General features: G+C 39.2%; 3 pseudogenes across 2 annotated transcripts; 1 reads left to right on the top strand and 2 right to left on the bottom strand.

The window, feature by feature from the left end:
- Positions 1–4,968: 4,968 nt before the first annotated feature.
- On the bottom strand, positions 4,969–12,965 carry LOC149050681 (uncharacterized; annotated as a pseudogene).
- Positions 12,966–19,087: 6,122 nt separating this feature from the next.
- LOC113672089 (uncharacterized) lies at positions 19,088–20,412 on the top strand (annotated as a pseudogene). Its single transcript, XR_016184264.1, has 3 exons — positions 19,088–19,532; positions 19,637–19,882; positions 20,091–20,412. The product of XR_016184264.1 is annotated as an uncharacterized LOC113672089 (transcript).
- Positions 20,401–23,483, bottom strand: LOC149050680 (uncharacterized; annotated as a pseudogene). The gene is made up of 6 exons (XR_016184260.1): positions 23,051–23,483; positions 22,201–22,636; positions 21,878–22,049; positions 21,324–21,478; positions 20,907–21,098; positions 20,401–20,549 (listed from the first exon to the last, which is right to left on the bottom strand). The product of XR_016184260.1 is annotated as an uncharacterized LOC149050680 (transcript).
- Between the last annotated feature and the right edge of the window lie 36 nt (positions 23,484–23,519).

The raw sequence follows: 23,519 nt of genomic DNA, 5'->3' as shown, positions 1-23,519 counted from the left end.
ATGTTTCTTGGGATTAGCTTGAGGAAGATTTCAGTTTTTCGATTTTTTCTAGATTAAACTCTATTTTTCATATCTCGATGTTGCTTATCAAATGGATGACACATGGGAGGGAGTTAAGAAAGTTCAATCTTCGCGCCGGCGTCCATCGGGCAAAATAAGTTTTTCGATCCACTATGCGCTTGAAAAACATTCTCTTTCGCACAGCTGACGCTCGAACTTAGCTTCAAAATAACCTCTTACTGCGGCTCCATCATCGTCCAAAGTTCAAACATTTTTTTTAATGAGCCAAATGTTTTTCCACCCATTCCTCGTCTTTTTGTAATCGCGCTCTTTTAAACTGTTTACGCATGCGCCACTCGATAAACTCTGTCTGCGACTTCATCGACGTTTTTTACCCATTGTGCATCTTTACGATCACACCTTATTTGTACAATTATCTCTCTTACTGCCCATGAAATTCCTTCTGAGACTTCTTTGAGCCTAAAACGGCTTCGTAAACAATCACACTCACAAACATTCGCGCTCTAGTTGCATGTTTTTGTTTACAACTTCATAAACGGCATTTCATAGACAAAAACTTCCGCACCGTTTCCGATTGACCCAAAATGATGTTTCAATCTATTTCGCGTCCTTTTTAAAATGACGCTTTCATGCACTGACGTTGCGAAAGCTATATAAGAAACCCTCTTTAACATTATCAACATTCGAAATTCAAAAACTGAGCGAGCCAAAAAATTTTACGACTCGTTCCTTGTCTTTTTGAAAACCCCACTTTTTGCGCTTTTGTCTTCCGTACAAGAGATTACAACTTTTTTTGCTCCCGTACCAGCCATAAAACTACCTCTGCTGCTTAAGAGCTGTGTCCATATGTTTATTTCTCTTTTTTCGGAAATATTCAGTCATAAAATGAACAAGTTAAAGTAGACGATAAAGAAAGTGATATTAACATCATAGACTTTGAAAACAGCGCGACGCTTTTCTTCTCTCCCCATACCACGTTGCTTATGTCTTCCAATCTCTTGGGTCGCGTAAATACCCAAGGATCCTAAACTTAGGCAAAATTTGTTGCACAGAGACGATAACGCCTGAAGTGGTCACCTACAGGTGCATTTTCGACCATGCGATTGAATGATCGTCGAGAAAAACGAACAATAAGCGGTAGTACTTTAAGCGGTCAGGACGGAAACTCCGAGGAAGCCGTTCGTTGGTTGGTCAGTTTAAGTTTCGAATATACGACCAGCGAGTTGAAAATATTCCGTCACTCCGCGTATTAAAATGCTTCGCCATTCCGGTGATCTACCGTTCCATCATTCTGTTGAATAACTCAGGGTACGTATTTCGCAGCTTCCTCGCTTCGCAAATTTAGCGGCTCTTTGGACATGATTCGTTGATTCAAACAGAAAAATGCTCTCCTTTTTTGAAGAAAAAAATTGCGCAAAGCTTCCATGATGTTCAGATCACAGCTACTGAGATATTTTTGCAAGAAAAAGTTTTGATTTCAATTATACTTCGATGGATGGCACTGAGAAACTATTTTGAGATGTTTATCGTCTTTTGTAGTGTCACAGGAAGCCACCAAAAGATTATTATAACTTCGGTCTCACATAATTTGTTGATTTAAACGGTAAACGCTCTCTCTTCGAATGAAAATTTTTCCTCTGTATTATTATGTGCCGATCACATCTATTTCTACAGGGAAAACTTTGTTTTGAATCGCGCGCAATCCGGAAATGATTGTGATATGTTTATCGTCTTTTGCTGTCTTCCGTAGTGTCAAGGTTAGAACTGTAAAGTCTGTAAATATAAAATGCTAGTGGCTATAAGCTACAAATCACAAAAGGAGAGAATTCAACTGTGTATCGAATGCGAATGTCGGAATGAAAACACCGAAAAAACACTAATCAGAATTCTATCGTTTCACTCACTCACTCGCTAATCTCGACAACTTATCTGGCTTCGCCTCCTGTAGAAGGCATTAGCCACAAAAAAACGGCTCAGAAGCGCATTCGCTGCAAGACCACCGGGAGGTTACGGCTACTAAATCGCTCAGGAACGGTTTAATGCAAGCGCTTTAACAGCGGTGATGAAGGCCTAAAGACCACCGCTGGAAAACAGTTTGAGAAACAGTCAAAGGCAACCGCTTAAAGACATCGCTGGTGAGCTTTTGAATACCACCGCTATGACACCTCTGATGAATGCTTGACGTTAGTTGTCACAAAACCGCTCATAATGCTATGAAAACAGTCTATTCAATGAGTATGGAAGCGATCCTCGCAGTAATGAACATCTCAATCTTAAGCAGTAGTGAAAATGAGGCATGAAACGCTGTATCCCTGTACGGGATTTGAACCCATGACCTCTACGATACCGGTGCAGGGCTCTACCAACTGAGCTAACAAGCCAATTAGGAGCCGATCATAATGTTGCTTCCAAATAAACCCGTGAATTGATGAATAAATGGCTGTAAATATATGAAAGTCATATAAGTGAACTGCAGATAAAGAAATGAGTACGGATTTCCTCGCAGTAATGAACACCACTTAAGCAGTGGCTAGTGAAAATAAGGCCTGAAAGAAATTCAGGCTTGTACGGAATTTGTACCTTATTTTCGCTAATGCTTAAGCAGTGTTCATTGACGCGAGGATTGCTTCTATATTCATTTATATATTCGCAGTTTACATACATGATTTTCATCTATTTACAGTCATTTAGTCTCTACAATACCGCTCAGGACCATATAACGACAACCGGCGCTTAAAACGCCCGGTACAACTGTTATTCGTGAATGGATGTCACTCAGTAGAAAATTAGTGCTCGTGGCTCAAATGAAAATTCAGTTAATATTTAGTGTGTTAATAAATCTATGCTGAGAGTTCTGAAAGAATTTCACATTACATTTATGTGCTGATATCAACGTTACTTCTGATCGTTTCGAATGAAAGATTCCCTCTCTGGTCACTTGGCGTTTCAATAAACTATTCGGACTTATCACCAACGGGTTAAAAGAATATAACAACAGGGGATTTAAAATGAATCCTCCATTTCTTTCAATTTGCGAGTTTAAGTTATCGACAAGCAATTAATCTAACCAAAATGTTCGCCATCTTTTAGAATTTGTACCACTGCTCAGAAAACCATGCAGATGGTGTGAAATGTTAGCAGATTAATCGAACAATATTATTTTGCATGAAGATCTAAGGATAGAGTAACTTGATCTAATTATCCACTCATGTGAGGTAAATACAAACATCTTTCAAGATGTCAGAAAACACACATGTTGCAGAAACCAGAGTTCACACTTCGTTGAAATGACTTATTTATTCCAGGAACTTGTCCAACAACCAGTTACAGGATTTACCGTCTGGAGTGTTCGCTGGCATTAAGGTTTCCTACCGGGGGATATTGACGCTGTAAGTAAGACTCCTATACTGTAAATCAACGTTAATGAAAAGCGAAGCAAAAAAGTCAGAAATCAATAAATTGAAATTGAATTTGGTTAACCATGCAGCCAAACACCCAATAACTGCTTAATAAGATCACATAAAACCTCAAGTTTCACAAAGATTGTACTACAGCTAACGCTAACGAAATAGTTTTTCCGCCATACTGTTACCGTTTTATAAAAAAAAATCACGGAGCCCAAGGGTTCCTGAATACAAATAAACAATGCTATTCGGCCTTAGGATAATGAAATAATAATAAAACCAGGTTATATTTCAGAGAGGCTAATGAAGATATATCCGATAATGTTAAAAAATAGTTGCATATTTTTTAATGGTATCAAGAGTTTTTTAATTATATACCCTTTCATGCACCTTGCAGACATTCCTTTTAATCTGGATTATCGTTCATATAGATTACTATGGACTGACTCAACATGATTCTTTAACACGAGGTTGTTTTGGAGAAAGAGCCATTGTGACCTATTTTCGGTCGCTTCGAACACTTTTTTTTTTCCCAAAATACGTGAATCAATCAGCACGTTGTATCAAGGTTTCTTTTAAACTGATAGAAAGTTTTTGCGAAATACCGCGTACGAACGATTCAAATTGACAAAATGTGTCTGTGGTGGAGCTTTTTATCGAAATTTTAAAAATGGAAAACTGTCCGAATCAGTTGTTGTGATACATAGAATTTGAAACAAAGCAAGAAACCGTCTTTTTACAGTGTCAGCCACTGTTACATCGACAGCTCAACTCTAGTTCGTTCATCAGCATGTTTGAAGGGTATCTTTTGAGTATTTTCCCGTCTTTTATTTTGGCTTGGTTCTCTAAACAGAAATAGATAGCGAAAATATTTTCTTCTTTGTGGATTGTTTACGGTGTGGAAGTTTCTCCTGCTCCGGCCCTCTAAACCCCTTTCCTGTACTGCGAAACTACGGCTTGATTGTAAACACAAGAAACTTCTTTAGTTGCATTGATTATTTGAGCTGTGGTACCGTCGCACTGGATTCAATGATATGTAAGTTTTTTTACCCAAACTGACGTTCCTTCCCGAATTAAAAAGACACCCTAGGGTGCTCGGTAGCATGTGTAACACAATTTAATCAGTCAAGCGGATTTGACATCATATCAAGAAAAACGTCAATAATCGTCTTTGCCTCGTACCACTACTCGATAGGAAGATAGAGGGAAGGGATTGTGTCTCGAAGTATTGCTCCTCCTTTGAGCGAGGCAACACTTACTCCTGGAATATCTAATGATTATAATAATAATAATGATTATAATAATAATAATGATTATAATAAAAATAATGATTATAATAATAATAATGATAAAGATAATAATAATGATAATAATAATAATAATGATAATGATAATAACAGTATAACTTTATTTACAATTCAAGATTATTTACAAGATACAATTTATAAAATTAACATACGAAATTTCATAAGAATTCAAAATCATGTATAATACAAAAGCATTTAGTTTGAAAATTGCCCCCCCCCCCTTCCAAAAAAAAAATTTAGATGGCCGCAGTGGCGACGTTTATTTTGCAGTCTAAGAAGTGTTCTATCTTGCTGTGAAAAGGTGTTCGTGATCCTCTTACGCATGCGTGTACCGATCTAAGAAGTTCGAAGTGATTTGTTTCCTGAGCCATGGGATAACGGTGTTATACGGCTCGGTGTCCTTCTGAGCTATCTTATCTGCAAGATGCTTTAGGAAACGCTGACACTTATTTCCCATTCCGCCATTGGTTCCAAACACTAAAGGTGTGAATGAACCCATCTCTACATCTAGCACCCGCTGCTTGTACTTGCGTTTCTTCTCGTCCTCTTGCTCCTTGAATACTTCACATGCTGTCTTGTTCTAGTAACACTTGGAGTTAACGTGCGTAACTCTTTCATCAAAAAATGCCGTAGCTCCTCTTGACCAGAAACCTCCCGCCTTGATGTCTAATCCTGCCTCAGAGCTTGTGACGGCCCTTCTCAAATGTAGCCGTTGTCGAGAGATTGAAGGCGTGGTTCAATTTTCACATTGTTGCAGACCTTATTGATGAATGACGTTAATAAATCACGGTCACCATCATGTCTCTGCGCTACAAAGCCCCCCTTTTTACATGAGAGGGCATGGCCTACAGTAAATTTATCCCCACACACACATAGACTTGGTAGATCGACTAGAGGCATATTATACCGTAAGCGTAACGAGTCTCTGAACTCCTGCTTATTAAGGGCTAAGCCCTGATCTGAGGTAGACGCACCTCGTTAGGGAGAGGCTCTGATTGACCGAAAAAAGTTGGAAGAAGTAGGTCGTCAATCGCCTCCTGGATTGGATCGACATAATCCTCAAACGAATCTATAGTGCGCATGAAGTTGGTGAACTTTAACTTGTACCCTTTTGTGAAGGCATTGTACGCTGTGTGTGGTTGACTCTTTTCAATTTCGTAGAGCCGTTCGATTTCCTCTTTCCATATGCGAATTTTCTCCTCACAATATTGATCTTTGTATTCTTGCGACGGAATGACTGCTCCTAGATGGCGCTGACCTTCAGTTGTTATATTGACTTCATCTCCAAACACCCTTTTTGCTTCATCTGCAAGTGCCTCAGACTTAACAATCAGCTAGCTCTTTGACCCGTTCAAGAGATACCCAAACTTTTCTCCCTCTTCAATCAATTCCTTGTGCCAATCGTACAACTGCGCGATTCTCCCTCCTTCAGCAGAGTCGTCTGCAAGCATTACCTGTTTAACTATCGGGTAGTGCGCCCTCAGATTCTGAATCATTATAGATTTATTGACTGAGTACTATGGCATCGCTAGGGGATCCCCTTCCGTAGTGCCTTCTTGTGAAAGTGTTTCACCTCCACCGCCGATAAGCAGTCTAGATGGGACTCTATAGGTGTTTATTACATAGAGCGCCATTTTTTTGCACTTGACCTGGATACTGTGCGAAGCCTCTGACCTGTTTATTTGCTTAAAGGCGTTACTTACATCGATCAACAGAATCCTAAATGTTCCTTCTTCTTCAAACACTTAGCTCATTGCATGTATCGCAGCCTCCGCTCCTTCATTATGACCAGCACAAACTTGAAGGGGACCTGCCGCTTCTTTTATTTCCTCCTTTAAGAAACCGCTGACCATTTTTCCCATTATTCGCCTCAGGACCTCTCCAACGCCGATTAGTCTAATTCCAGGGTTCTTGTCGAGCGGGAAAATTTCTTCATGCCAAGTTACCGTGGGGTCCCCGGCGAGACTCAGTTTAAAAGGGAGGCAAGGTTACCTAGCTGGTTTTCAATGGTCGTGTGTCAAGGTTGATGTGGACGCGGGCTGTTAGAAACCTTTCAACTGGAAATTTTTTATACAAACTGTGGCTTAGCGTCGGTTGCACGGAGAAGATTGAGTTTTTAGGGAATTGAAATGAAACTACAGTATGTGTGCTTGGATTCTGCATTGGATTTGTGGCTGCCCGGTCATTTTGCGCTGGAATTTTTCGCTTCTCAGATCGGGCGTTCGGAAATGGAGTGTTCAGCCTTGGGCTTTTCCTAAGAACGTTGAAAATCTCGAAATGGGCAACTCGCTAAAATGCGTTCTTTTCATCAAAGTAAGCGGTTAGATATCAAGCGATACGCTGTGGAAGTAAGGTGAGGTATTTTTTTTTTGAGAATTTGACGTACTTTTTAATTCCTTAGAGCGGTCGTAAATATTCCCATACAAACTCTTATAATTCCGCCATGACTGTTATTGCGCAAGATGATCATCTCACAGCTGGAGCTTGGGCCGCCTGTGGTGAACACAGCTATCTCTTCTCTTAGGATTTTACCCTCAGTCTTAAAGTTCTTAGAGCACAGTATTCTCCTATAAAACTCCGAGTCCATTCACAATGGCCATGCTGAGCCCTTGGTTTTGCTTGCTGAGCTGTAAATTATTTCTTCGTCTATAATCATACACGTTTGGTGGAATATAATCAACTGGACCGTGCAACAAACTCTCCTCTGCAATATCAGCCGCCTCTGGGTGATAGGTCGAGCAGGCCAGACGAGCTCTTGTTATCTAGGAGTTTCATTGCAGCTGCTAATTTTCCTTGCAGAACCAATTTTGAAAAAACTTTGGATACGTCCTCGACCGTCCTAGCTTTCTTAGAGTTCACAAATTTCCCCTGTATAAACCTCACTTCTTTAAGCAGCAAATAAAGATCCCTTGTTTCCAGAGAGTTAATCGACGCTCTATTGCTGCGCTGTGTTCCTTGCTTTTAGAAGTAGCGGACGGTTTTTGCAGGATCAAAGTTGGGAGCACCATGAATGCTTTCAAGGCAACTGAGTTCAAATTAGAATCTGCATTGAACTGCTTAATCCAGAAAGTTAATTCTTCGATAAAACTCTTCCCTGCACGGCCAGATGGTACATTGAATATATTTCTACTGTAGTGGAGGATTTCGTCGTAAACACCATTGACAATAATGCATTAGCTCGTGTGGCTAATATTACTCCATGTTTTGTTCTTTATTTAGGAAGGAAACAACTCATAATCGGGCAGATTTGGTTTGATTTTGTTTTGATCTGTGACTATTGTACTAGGAAATCCCGTGGGAGAAGGTACTCGACCACTCTCGGTTGTTACTGGCTGATGAAAATCCGAGATAACGGAATTAGCATTTTCAAACTGCTGCTGTGGGCTATTGTTTTGAATGTTTCGCAAGTCAGCTTGAATATTATTTTCCTCGGGCGCCTTCTCTTCTTTATCATCCGACTCAATTTCTAACCTGTTCCCACTCTCGAATAAAGTGCTAGTATTTCGTATATAGTTCTGCTCTTGCTCTATTTTATCCAATCTCGAGGCTTGATCCCGTAAATTCTGGCTTTTTAGCGCCAAGTATCCGTAACCCTTTTCTTCTTATAAATCCACCATTACTTCGATATAACCCTTCTTCCTCCCGGTAGCGTTTCGTGGAGGGTCTACAGACGATATCGGATCCTTCATTTTTCTCTTGCATTCCAGAAGATCACTATTCATACGCTCTGTCCATTTCAATTTGCCCTGTTTCCTCGACATATCTTGCAATGTTCCTCTTTACAACTAACTCACTATCATCGATGTTGTTTATACGGTTTTTGGTTTCGTTTGCTTGTTTAACTTTCCATCCAAATTTGTACCGACGAGTTGCAATTGTCTAATAAATGTTCTAATGGATACGTATTGAGGGTTAAACGGTTAAAAGAGATAAAAATGATAAAATGGTTTTTAAAAATAGCGGAGCAAGCCATGGCACGTCCGTTCACCACTCCATTTAAGATTAATAATAATAATAGTGATAATAATAATAGTTTTTTAAGCAAATGAAGATCATCGCAGTATATACTCAACTTAAGCAGTTGAGAAATAAGGCCTGAAAAAAATTCAGGCCTGAACGGGAATCGAACCCATGACCTCTGCGAATACCGGTGCAGCGCTCTAACCAACTGAGCTATCAAGCCAACTGGGAGCTGGTCAATTGTGAGTTCTTTATATACCCGTAGATGAAGAAGGTGTGATAAGAATACATGAAAGTCATGTATTTGTACTGCGGAAAATACATTTTAAGCAAATGAAGATCATCGCAGTATATACTGCGATGATCTTCATTTGCTTAAAATGTATTTTCCGCAGTACAAATACATGACTTTCATGTATTCTTATCACACCTTCTTCATCTACGGGTATATAACGAACTCACAATTGACCAGCTCCCAGTTGGCTTGATAGCTCAGTTGGTTAGAGCGCTGCACCGGTATTCGCAGAGGTCATGGGTTCGATTCCCGTTCAGGCCTGAATTTTTTTCAGGCCTTATTTCTCAACTGCTTAAGTTGAGTATATACTGCGATGATCTTCATTTGCTTAAAATGTATTTTCCGCAGTACAAATACATGACTTTCATGTATTCTTATCACACCTTCTTCATCTACGGGTATATAACGAACTCACAATTGACCAGCTCCCAGTTGGCTTGATAGCTCAGTTGGTTAGAGCGCTGCACCGGTATTCGCAGAGGTCATGGGTTCGATTCCCGTTCAGGCCTGAATTTTTTTCAGGCCTTATTTCTCAACTGCTTAAGTTGAGTATATACTGCGATGATCTTCATTTGCTTAAAATGTATTTTCCGCAGTACAAATACATGACTTTCATGTATTCTTATCACAATAATAATAGTAATGATGATGAATCTAGATGCGCAAATTCCATCACATTTGCAAATGCGCATCACAATTTAAGAGTTAAAATATTACAATCAACTAAAGCTATGAAAAATGCCCATTGTGCGATTTCGATTGTATTTGCACCCCCCTATGTTCAGAGGAAGTGCATTCAAGAATTTAAACAGAACAATAAAAATTGTTCACCTATGGGCTAGCTTCGGACTGAAAACTGGTATGAAGTAAAGGGAAATTCTGAGATCATAATTAGGTAAGGGACCGGTCATTATTTATCGCCTGGGGGGGGTCGGAGTATTTAGGGGGGGATCACATGGTTTTTTGAAGACCTTTAGGGGGGATCAGCCGTAATTGACAAGCATAATGGGGGGGATCAGACCAAAAAAAAAGGAATTTTAGGTCGCGCCGGGACCCCGGGTGATTGCATTTGTAAATACTTTGGTAGGATTTGCCGCTGGGACTCTAAACCCCCAACCATATATTCAAGACCACGTTCAGTTGTATTTTGTATTATATAAACTCTATTCTAGCCCAGACACAAAACCCAAACCCTTTTACAGACCCTCCATTTTGTAAAAAAGAATCACTTTCGTAGTCTAACATACACGTTTTTATTCAGGCACGATCTAAATTAGAAAGGTAATCAAGATTTTGAGAATGGAATACTTACAATTGCTCAAAATTGTTTCATAACGTTTCAGTTTGTTTTATAGAGAATCGTAATCTAAAATCATAAACTTTCATTATTTTAATACGCGGCCGAATGAAAACAACAAATAAAAAAGTGTTTATTTTGGTGAGGCTGTATCTTGTTCCGCTTCCGTGTCAGAATCTTCGGCAGCCCTCTCCACTGGCTCTTGCACAGTCTCCTCGTCAGATTCATCTGAATCCTCGCCCGAACTTGACCCTTTTTCAGCACCATTACTGCTATTCTCTTCGTTCATTCTGGCCACTACCACTTTCAAATTGCGTGCCAGCTCTGTTTCAAACACGCCTCTTTCCAAAAGCCATAGCAGAGGATCCAGGTGGAGACGCTTGACAAATCTCGCAGTGAATCCTGCATTAATACTTGAGACACATTTGTAGGTATTCTTTTCGAGTGAATCGAAAACCTCTTTAGCTACCTCTTTTGAGGTAAGTTTTTCTAGGAGAATTGCTGCTCGCTGATGCAACCTTTTCTCCTTGATTTTTTACACTTTTCTCTTGTTTTCTTTTTTTCTTCGGGATTGGTCGTTGTTCCCCATGGGAGATGGGAACTTTCTCTTCAAGCTCATGAGGGTGGTCGTGAGCGCATTGGAGGCTTTCTGCAGCTCTAGGTGTATGGCCTTCACTCGCTCTTGAGCTTCCTGGAAATATTTGAGCTCATCACTTGCAAACGACCTTAAGGTATACTCTTCTGTATAAAGGTTCTTTCGTCTGTTGTCGATAAATGAGAGCAAATCGGATGCTGAATTAAAGGCCTCATTGACAGTGGTCAAGGAGGACTCACACTTCGCGACATCACCACTGCCCTTACATCCATCCACGCCTGACATGAACTTCGTGATGTTTTGGCACACTCCCCAATTCTCGTTTCTAAGCAAGTTGTTTTCTTTATCGGAAAGGGCTTTTATCTTTGTGTTTAACTGCCAACGCATTTGCTGTTGCTCGAGGAGATACTGTTTGAAACCGGCTTGTTTACTCACGAATGAGAGAAAAGGGGGGGGGGAACATGAAACTTTCCACTACCGATAAGGGGGGATCTCTAAAAAACTAGATACTCTACGGGGGGATCAGGTAAATGCTCCGATGTGACAACAAAAATACTCCGACCCCCCCCAGGCGATAAATAATGACCAGTCCCTAAGAGGGAGCCCAAAACTTTCTAATTTAACGAATCCTAAAAGTAGTTGGAACCATTTCAAGCTCCATTCTGTTTCTTATCGGTAGTAATAATAAGCGATGTCACATGGCAAATGTTGTTCAGTTTAATATTATCGTTCAACATCCATGAACAGGCGTCCCTTACGCAGTGTTCGATTCTTTTCATAGCAAGAAATGCGTCCATATTAAATGATCGCAACTTCCTAAATGAATGAAGGTTAATTTTAAGGGTGGTTAAGCTGTTTTCAGTTTGAATAGCAGTGTCAGATTATCCGAAAATAGGATGTCTAGCATACGTTGACCAATAATACAATACATACATGACCATACTTGACCACAGATAAAGTTGTCTGAGTTCTGCTTAATTATCATGTTCATGGCCCAGTTCATGTGTTGATTCCGACACGCGTCGATTTAATGATATCAACTCCAATAAATCGAAGAAATGACAAGCCGCCGTGTGATTGTGATCATCAAAGCTCATGTCGAAATCACCAGTTAAGAAAAGAGGATCACGAGATAAAATAATGGGTATCAAGAAGTCTGAAAGTTCCTCAATAAAACTGATAATAGTCACAGGATTGGTTCTAAGTGTACGGTCGACGATATATTATAGCCAGTGTAAGGCATGAATTTTCGAAGATTTGATGGAGACCATTCGGAACATTCAAAAGACGCTCTGAACGAAATTAGAGTTTGCGAAAAAAACCGACCAAAGAGCAGCTTGTTATAATTTTTTTAATCTCGTTTTCTTGCTCAAATGTCTGAATGGTGCTACCGATCTCAATGTTCATGATTTTGTTTCCTCTTTTTATCTTACGGGCGTCGCCTCGCAAGGGTCATGGGGTGCTGTTCGCACCAGGCCTATTGGGTCCACGACTTATTATGTCTGCTTTCCTCTCTCAATAATTATTCTTGGTGTATCTTATACTTTCGATTTTTATCGTGTGTTGTATTATTGTACTAGAATTATATGAGTCATACCCAATAAAGCTGTTGAAAAAATAAATAAATAAACAGAAGAAGCGTACCCCCACCTTCACGAGTACTTTTGGGAAAACTAAATACCTTGAAGCCAGGAGAAGCTATCGCATTACAAATTACAGGGTCGTTATCCGATAACAAGATTTCATTTCAGTTACAAATAAGTCAGCATTCCACTGATAGATGTAATAACGCAGATTTGTTGGCAATAGAGCGAGCATTCAGCGTGCACACAGTCAGATTAGTATGGCCGTTGTTGTCTGATGAAGATCGGATACTCAATTAATCTGAGCAAGATTGGAATGGTTGTGATGGTTCCGTCGTCTACGTTTCAAAGTACAACTATTTGTTGCTAAAGTCGTAATAAGTGTAAGATCTCTGACGAATAAAGTCACCATGCCTTCTTGTAGAAGATGAAATTTCCAGATGATGGGTCGAACTCAACGCTGACTGATAGCTTACATGATGCATATCTACTCCATCCGACATCTCCGTGCCTTCATCAATGTTTAGGACACGACATACACAGGAAACGAAATTATCCGGATAAAATAGGGAGTGATTTAAACAACAGCGCAGAGCAAATAGAAAACGGAGGCAAATTGAGCCTGTGATACAATCACGACTACACGCCACTTCGCAAACTGATCTGTCTCTATATGTTGCATACACACATGCTCCTTTGCCACTGTGATTAGTAGCCGTTTCTCGATTCTCTGGTTCAGCTGCCTCCAAAGTTATAAAAAAAAAAAAGATTGATTTCGCAGCCTTCGGTGAGCGTTCACACATGCTTCTTTGCCACTGGAATTACTAGACTTTTCTCGATTCTCTGGTTCAGGTGTCTCCAGAGTTAAGAAAAACAATTTAATTTCGTAGTCTTAATCTGTGCTTCGGCGAGCATTTTCCTTTCCAGCCTCACACTGCCCTTCAGTCAAGCTCAAAAGTTTTAGAAATAACTTTCACATTCTCGATACATGAAGACCAAGAATAATCCAGCCGATCACGCCCCAGGGAGATGCCGAGGAAATGACGAGGGACTAATCAAATCTAATTGTCTCAGAGGGCCTGCTTCCTATAGGGGAGAAAATTCTATATTTAGGAGGAGACATTTTCGATAATCAGGCATGAGAACTTCAAGTTAAGGCTATTGTGCACACGACTTCAGTCAAGAAAAAGTTTAGCCGCATCAACGGTGTGTTAAGGTTCCCCGACTGGGAAAGAGCAGTCAGATTGATAAATTATATGAGAGGAACTTTCATGAAGAACAAGGTAAAAATAGTCACCACCACAGTAGCTGAACTACGAGAAACTGAAAAGCTTATCTTAAAAGAATAACAACAGACAACATTAAAGAATTAAGTCCAAGCCGTAAGGAATGGAATACCAATTAAAAATCAAAAGTAAAAGTTCCCAATAAGGTTGGATTCGATGATCAAGGATCGATGATCAGTCGATGATCAAAGAACGGTGAGAGTTGGTGAGAGGCTTGAAAATTCCGCCTTACCATTCGGCGATAGACATCCGATTGTCTTAACGTGGCGTTTTCAAATAACTTCTCATTTAAACAACCAGGGAAAAGCAATGAGCATGAACGAGATTCGTTCACATCTCGTGTCGAAAATTTACATTGTTGTAATAAATACATTTTCGCACAATTGAGTTATCCAATCACACAGGGTAGAAGCGCCCTGAACACGATTTCGTGCGGGGTACTGTTGACGGGGGGAGAAGAGAGCGGGGTGAACAACTTCGCACTCAGTGAGAATCAGGCTATTTGTATCTGCACGGGGGGCGCGAATATCTTTATTTTCGTTATACGATAAGAGTATTTAGAATCACGCGTCCACTTGTGAGGCATGGAGAGAATACAGCCGAGGCGTTTCATTCGAAGAATGAGAGGCCTTTTGCCAATGGCTGCAAATCAGCTAAAAACCAGCGCTATCAGCAAAGATGTTGTTTTGCTTAGAGCTGATTTTTGACACTCTTGCGTGACACTTCCGCGTTAGTCACTATTGCGTTACGACATCGTGATTGACCTTTGGACCGATCACGCATGTTTTTATTGTCTTCTCAAACTAATGCTGCGTTTTGTTAAATAAACCAAGTCGAAGGCTTTATTTTTGCTTAACCGTTTTTCTTGTATAATTTGGTCGTAAAATCGCCCGTAATATATGAGGGATGCATCAAAGCTTTTCACGCGACACCAGTGTCAAGTACGTTATAAAAAGAAAAAAAGAAAAATTAAAAGAACGAGAATCACTTCGTGAATTGTACTGGGGCCACTTTTGCCTTGGTAACCCACGTTTAGACTAGCATGCATAAGGGTTGTTTACATCACTAAGTTTGTCGCGCGATATCAAAGTCTATTTTATCACAAATATTCTTTTGAGAAAAAAATTGTAATTCCGGAAGACTTGTTCCAATAGCACACGGTGCCCGCCTTTTTAAAAACTTTAGACGTAGTATAATCAATATCACTTTGTTTTTTCCGTATTTACGGGCAATTTTGGTGGATTTTCAAATTTTTTGAAAGCGATTTAATCGGTTGCCATGGAAACTGTATTGTTTACACTTCATTTTCTGTTTTAGAAGACTGGTGACTAGTTTTCGGAATACAGTAGACACTTTAAGGATACATACACAACATTGTTTTAGTAAATTTCGTGGTGTTAAACGAAACAAAAGGAGATTTGTTAATATTCAATACACGAAGAAGGAAAGCGCAGCGACAAAATCATTCTAGATCGAGAAATAGCAAGCAAAAGTAGCGGAGAATCAGAGTGTGACAAAGGCCACGTGGAAACCGCCGAACACCAAAATACTGAGAAACGCTTGCCAGCTTCTGTTCGCAGACTCAAGGAATAGTACAGTAGAAAGCGGGGCCCTGGAAACGAGTCATTGAAAAAACGAAAGGAACAGACAGCATTTTATAACCGGTTCCAGCCTTTGGCTGGCCCCGGTAAAAAACACTCATGTTGCATGCGATCTATTGGGAACCAGTGAAATATTGAGTAAAATTATGGCAACATAAACTTAAAATAAGGAAGGTAGAAAGATGTTGTACAGACGCTAACAGACTAATGATCATATGGGACGGAACTACAAAAAGACGCTTTACAAACAAACAGGGTCCAAGTGAGGAGTCAGCTCCTAAAACATTCATAAGGGAGGTAGAGAGATATTGTACAGACGCTTACAGACTAATGATCATATGGGACGGAACTACAACAAAGACGCTTTACAAACAAACAGGGTCCAAGTGAGGAGTCAGCTCCTAAAACATTCATAAGGGAGGTGGAGAGATATTGTACAGACGCTAACAGACTAATGATAATATGGGACGGAACTACAACAAAGACGCTTTACAAACAAACAGGGTCCAAGTGAGGAGTCAGCTCCTAAAACATTCATAAGGGAGGTGGAGAGATATTGTACAGACGCTTACAGACTAACGATCATATGGGACGGAACAACAAAAAGACGCTTTACAAACAAACAGGGTCCAAGTGAGGAGTCAGCTCCTAAAACATTCATAAGGGAGGTGGAGAGATATTGTACAGACGCTTACAGACTAACGATCATATGGGACGGAACAACAAAAAGACGCTTTACAAACAAACAGGGTCCAAGTGAAGAGTCAGCTCCTAAAACATTCATAAGGGAGGTGGAGAGATATTGTACAGACGCTTACAGACTAACGATCATATGGGACGGAACAACAAAAAGACGCTTTACAAACAAACAGGGTCCAAGTGAGGAGTCAGCTCCTAAAACATTTATAAGGAAGGTAGAGAGATGTTGTACAGACGCTAACAGACTAATGATCATATGGGATGGAACAACAAAAAGACGCTTTACAAACAAACAGGGTCCAAGTGAGGAGTCAGCTCCTAAAACATTCATAAGGGAGGTAGAAAGATATTGTACAGACGCTTACAGACTAACGATCATATGGGATGGAACAACAAAAAGACGCTTTACAAACAAACAGGGTCTAAGTGAGGAGTCAGCTCCTAAAACATTTATCAACGTGATCATCAAGATTTAAAGTTCTGAGCATGTGTCTCAGGATTTGAGTGAGTGTCGCCCATCCACTATCGTTGTAAAAGTCTATCGGTCCAAAACTTAGAAAAACTTCAAAGTGTTTGCTCATTAATTCAATACAAAGTAAACTCAACAATGTAATTAAACGCATTCACTGATTTGAATCTAAGAAGACAATAAGCACTTTCAAGATATAGAAACATATGTGTATCTAAAAAAGCAACAATTTCCACTACATCTCTAAGAATACGATTTGTTGTTTTGACTTGTTGATTATAGGGACCTGTCCAACAACAAGTTACAGGATCTTCCACCAAGAGTATTTGATGGAATTCACGCTTCTGAAGTTGCAAAAATAACGCTGTGAGTAAGAGTCTTCTTCTGTAAATCAAAGAAAAAAGGAAAATGAAGAACCAATAAATATAACAGAAGTTATGCGAGGAGCCAACATCCACTTAGAGTCATCTCTCTATAAGTGACCCTTACTGCCTCTAGGATCCCACTACATTTCTTGTTTCACAAAGGTTATATTAGGGATAACGGTAACGAAATACTTTTCCGTCACATTGTACGCATTTTACCCCTTTTTTCAAAATCAGAGGAAATCCACATTATCATGCGCATGTATCTAAGAGTTCATAACAATAACTGTTCAGAGGCGTGACCAGAAAGATTTATCAAAGAAAGAAGTCATGAATGTGCTCTGTTCTGTTGTAAATTAAAGCACGCAGTAAGTGGCTAGAGCACGAAAGAAGTGTGGGGGAAACAAGAGACGTAGTCAAGTGTTTCTGCCTACTTCTAGAGTGATGCGCAAATTCTGTAACATCTTCAAATGCACATAACAAATTAAGAGTTAAAATATTACGAGCAACTAAAGCTATAAAGAGAGGGGAACATAAATAAAAAGTTACTACAAAGACTACATTGGGACTAAAAGAAAACTTTGTACTAAAATAAAACCGTATGATAGAAATGCCCGTCTAATTAACAACTGCGGCTAGTTACTGTTGCGTTGCGACATTGTGATTGACTTTTGGACCGATCATGCGTGTTTTTACTGTCTTCTCAAAACTATTTTTACATTGTGTGAAATAAATGAGGTAGAAGGTTAAACTTTTACCTTATTGTTTATTGTGTTTAATTTGCCCGTTCAGTAATAGATGGGAGATGCATAAATCTTTTAATGCAGCACCAGTATCAAACAAATTATTACAAATGTATAAAACATACGCGTGGCCTAAATCCATTGGGAGCCGGCGGAATATTTTTGAGTAAAACCATGGCAACTGAAACTGAAAAAAAAGGGAGGCAGAAGGGTATTGTACAGAAGCTTCAGACTGAAAATCATATGAGATGGAACTACATTAAGATGCTTTACGAAGAAATAGAGTCCACGTGAGGAGTCAGCTCTTAAAGCATTTGGCATCTAGGATGATCAACGTGATCATCAAGATTCTCTCAGGAAAAGTCTCGATTGTTTGTCGATCGACTGTCGCCCATCCTCTATCGTTGTTGAAGTGATCGGTGGAAATCTTAAATACTGAGGATTTAAAACTCGGCTGCTGTAACTGATGTAGCCTTTCACTCGACGCATCGGAAAGGATATCAGAGAAGCTCTTAGTTGTTCACTCGAAGGGTAGACGATGGATTTTTGAAGCTTGCCGCTGTTTAATGCGATGACTGAAGATCGCCATGATGAGGTAGCCGCAATGGACCACTTTATTTTTGTTTCCTTATCATCAATTAATTCGGTTCCTTGAATTTTGCCACTGTACGTTTTTGGAAAAGAGCGTGGATATCGAGGAAAACCATCTGTTCCTCATTATAAACAGCAAATCTAAAACAAAAAAAAAAGAGTTTTATCTAAGTTTGGAAATGAAGCTCAGCAAACAAAATTATATCTATTTGACCACATAGCCAGACCGCGATGGACTACCAAGACTATCTACGCAGACCAATTTTATAATATGAGTTTGTCTCAAGACAAGTAAAAAAACTGGAACACCTCCTATGAGAGAAAAGTCAAACTACATAATCATTTACTACGTTACCGTTACAACCAATATTTCTTAGGAGACACTTCAAATCGATGAACCAGAACTAAGCTATATTCAATTGAGCTATATTGTTGTACAGCCCTAGATTTTAAAAGAAGCGACCATTAAGCAATACAACGCACCAAAATGTCTAATAAGTTGTTGATTATCCAACTGCTTTTTTTTCTGTCGAGTGTCTCTACCAATTTTTTATAAGGCGAGAAAAGCAACGCGGAAAAATAAGTGTAGCGCGTGCCGCCGTCCGGTTAAACAGGTTTTATTACTGTACAAAATAACCAACTGTACAATATCGTAGGATATTTGTGATTCACTTGTGTTCCATAGGCGCTTTTTTTTGTACTTTACTTCGTGCAGTTGGATACATTTTTGAAATAAAGGGTTGTGTTCTACAGCTTAAAATGTTTGGATGAAGGACACCTCGGAGGTTAAAGTGTATATGACACGAAAATTTTTTCCCCGGATTTTGGCAGTTCAATATGTATGATAAGCTGTGAGAGAGATACAAAATGACAATTTTTTTTTCTCTGACCGCTTTTCTTCTTGCAAAACTTGCTCGATTTCGAAATAAAACTCTCAGGAGACTGGGGACGAGAAACAAGGTTATGACGTCACGTTGTTTGATCGCTTAATCTGTGAACAAAGTAATTTACGACGAAACCACGCGTACTTGTCAAATCCGTCGCTTTTCGCTACGTCTGTTTCCACCACATCCAGTGATTCCGAAGTCAGTAATGAATCGTGTGACTCCTCTAGGAGTCTCGATTGGGCGCAGAGTGACAGTTCTAATAGCGAAACCAGTTATCGATGGTGTTATCATCCCATATGAAGATGAGCCGCTTGCGGATTGCGGCGAAGAAGTAAGTCCGAACGCAAGTGAAGAAGAAACGGGTATTGATGGACTTACCCCGTCGACTTAGGAGTTTAGATTTGAAGGAAATGTGAGTGTGGATTCATGGTAAGTTGAAAGATTTACCGTAATTCCTTTTGAACATAAGCAGGACTGATATGCGCTCCTGCGTTGCTAAGTTTGTCCGATAATTTTTCCTTTACCTCTTCCAGGTGTGAATGCGAGCAGTGTGATACTGAAATGTTAGTCGGTGACCTCGAGTTTCGATGTTGCAGAGAAGTCACTAATTCATCCGCGAAATTGATGTTTGATGGTTCGATCGAACGAATCAATTGCATCACCAAACATGAAGACTTTAACGCCATTACGAACCGCGCCGTTCTTCTGCAAGTCGCTCCTCTCCTTAGACGCTAAGATGGAGGAACTTATCGTCGCCGCAGGGGAGGGTTAGAAAACGAGTAAGGTTTTTTCCTTTAAAATCGGTAATTCTATGTCATTCTTGTTTTAATGGCTTGACCTAATAATTGGGATACTTGTGGTTTCATATTAATTTTTGAATTCTCCAGTCATAAGAAACGAGTCTCCTGTCATTCAGTTAGGAATGAAGGTCCAGTAATTACTTGAACTGTAGATGTCTTCATTTCTCACTTTTATGTTTACATATAGATTCATCAGAGCCGTTGCATATAGATGGACAACAAGGTGGCTTTGTGGGTACATAGGCTGGGAAAACAGACGACCTCTCCCAGCTTGTGTTTATCACAGCGTAAGGAAAAAATACAACACACGACAACACAGGGGATTTGCTAATGTCTAGGATGCAAAGGAGCATTGAACTCTTGTAAATGTACCTTATTGGTCCATGAAAAAAAAAAATTGTGATAAAAAAATGCTCCCGGTTTAGTTTCATTTGCATGGGCCATGTCATTTTGTATATACTTCAAAAAATAGAAATAAAGACCATGAGAAAGCAGACATGGATAACAAACTGTGAGTCACTTTATTTGCCACTTTTCTTCTTGTGACAATGAGATGGCCTCTTGCTTTTGCAGGTGCATCTAATAGTGGATTGACTACTGCTTGGTTGACTGTTGCCATCAGCTTGTTGTGAAGTTTGTTCTGATTCTATAGGATAACAATGGTGATATAGTATGTCAGTGCATCATTACAGTGTGGGTGTGTTACTTTGTATGCCCAATGACAAATGGTGTTTATTCCAGACTGAATACAAATGTGCTTCATTCTCACTTGTCTTGAGTTGGGAATAAAAAATTCACATTTGACAACAAAGCCCATCTACAGGCATTCCCAACTTTGAGTAGAGAGTTGCATATCCACAGGTGGATAAATAAGCAGCCCCCCACAGACAGGTGGCAAAAATGAAATAATTCAGACTTACTAAAACTTCATTGTAATATTATATTCATTTCATGTTAAATTTGGATAGTTGAAATGAATGGATTGATAAAGCTATTAACTAACCAGGTGGAAATAATGCTGTTTTCTTCATTGCCTTTTCTGCGTTATATGCCTTTATAGCTTCCTCCTTGCTCAATCTTTCTGAAAACTGCCGATTGAGGGGCTCAGGTGTTTTTGATGCATACTTCTTAATTATTTCCTCCCTCTTTTCTTTTGGAAAATAGAAGAGTAGTTTCTTCAAACCATCAACATAACCTGAAAACAACAACAACAACAAAAAATATATATATATATTATAATATACAAAAAGGTATGTAAACAGTTCAGGTTCAGGGTATTTCTAAACAAGAAATAATACTCTTTTGAAGGGTATCAGGGTTTTACCAGAGAATATGACAAGTAAAGCAAAGTATTAAAACATTATTCATGTTGTTTTCTTATAAATAAGAGTTAATCCACTGTAGTCATATTTATTCTTACCATAGGTAGGTGGGCATGCCACCTCTCACACAACTTCCTCTCCCATTTTAAATTTTGGGTAAGTGACCTGAACGTACTCTTATCCATCAAATGTCCTTTGTGTTTCCCTCTGTAAGTTCTCATTCTCATTGAAATGCAAACTTGCAAATATGTGCCTTTAAAAAAATATTTTCAGGAATGAGCAAATTCATGTCCATTTTATAGGTTCATACAAAAAAATGACTGGAAATCATTTAGAGGAAAGAAACACCAAAACATAGATATATTCTGATTAAGCAAGAGACATGAACATAAAATTAGTACAAGTGACTCCCTCAAAAATAAATGGGGTAATTTTCTAAGGAAACTGGTGCTGTATCAGCAGAGAAGTATAACAAAATAATTTGGTTTTATCAACTGAGTTAATTTTGTAGATTGGTCACAGTAAAGTGGTTTTAAAGCTAAGAAAGCCTTAGAACACTTTATGGTGGCCAATCTACATCATCGACTTAGTGGATTTAGAAAAATAAAAATATATGAAAAAAGAAAAAATGTTACTACACAATCAAAATTACCTGCTGAGAGTCCCCAGCCAAGTAAAACAATTCGTTTTAGGATGCCAATAGTTCAAGGTTGCATGGAAGCCTTCAAAGCAACTTGTCTGGGCATCTGGTGAAAGTTTCTTTATGTCATTCAGTAACATTTTCTTGGTCAACAGCAGTTTCAGTTTGTCAAATGCTTCAGTTCCTGTGAAAGGTAAATATGCAAGAAATTACGCGATGGTCTAGTTTGTTGATAACAGTGGATTAAGTTATTTGCATAAGAGGTATTGTAAACAAAAACAGAACTGGCAATGGCAAGTTGAAAAAGATATGCAGTATATTATTGATTTTCATACCAACTCTAATCCTCTTCCTGGGTTGAAGCTGTCCATGACAGCACTGTTTGTAAAGTGGATCTGGGTGGTTGTTGTGCTTGTTACTGACATGATGCAAAAATGAACTCCATGTGGCAAGGATGAGAGACTCAAACCCAGCCTTTGTTGAGGTTGCACACCAGTAGAGATGCTTTCTTATTCCCTTCATCCACTCTTTTATAATTTCACATCCTTTCTCTCTACTCAAAGCCAACAACTTTTTCCCTAGTGATCTTGCCATGTGCCATATATCAAAATAGTGCTTGGTGTTGACACAGTTCTCCCTAATCCATTTTGCAATGCCTCTGTGCTTATTAGACACCAAAATACCAATTGGCAAACTAAGATGCTGCAAAAAAGAAAAACACCTCTTCACTCCTTCCAGTTCAGTCTGTTGACTGCCTCCAGTTTCAGTTGCCTGAGACAAACAAGAAAATAGAGGTTATCAAACCACCAGGAAATACCATACAAATCATGGGTTCTTGTAACTTTTATTATTATTACTATTATTATTATTATTATTATTATTAATATCATTATCATTTTGTCTATTATTCATCAGACCATTCCATTTCAGTGAACCCATAATTAATACCATAATTATTAAGGTATATACCACACAGAAACCCAGAAACCAAAGAAATTAATTTCTTTCTGTCAATAAACCAAGAAAAGGTTGGAAAAATTACATTGTTGAGACACATGTTTGTCTCTTCAGTTGAGGAGGTGAATAGTATCTGCTAGCCACTTCCAACTAGCCAATCAGCACACATGAAAAGCACTATTCACCTGTGTGGTATACATTAATAACCAGTATTCATACAAAACTTACCTGAACTAATTCAAAGTGGACAACCAAGATTGTGGTACAAGACATTATGTACACTCCATATTTGGCAGAGTGCCGCATGGAGCCAAACCTGCCATCCCCACTCCAAGCCACATTCTTTACCTTCTTTATACTCTATCAGATTAGCCTGTTATCTTTCCCAGTATAGAAGGACAGCAGGGAACAGGAAAGATCTTTGATGTCAAAAAAGGTGCGGCCAGAATATCCACAGAGCCCCATATGGCGGAACACCAGCAAGACCTTGCTTATAGATGCACCAGCCACCAAGACTCCAAAACTCAATAGGATATTACCAGCAAGGTATTTTCCCAGAACAGTTGGTTGTGATTTCCAAGAGTACTCTTGGTGACATTGTGAACAAGTCTGAGTCACTTTGACATAGGTTCTACACTGCCTCATTCTAGCTGTTGGAGAATTTCCTTTGCAATTGAAACAGAACATTATAGACAGT

The sequence above is a fragment of the Pocillopora damicornis genome, chromosome 2, assembly GCF_964200805.1.
Source record: "Pocillopora damicornis chromosome 2, jaPocDami1.2, whole genome shotgun sequence".
Lineage (NCBI taxonomy): Eukaryota > Metazoa > Cnidaria > Anthozoa > Scleractinia > Pocilloporidae > Pocillopora > Pocillopora damicornis.
This window is presented reverse-complemented; position numbering and strand designations above follow the sequence as displayed.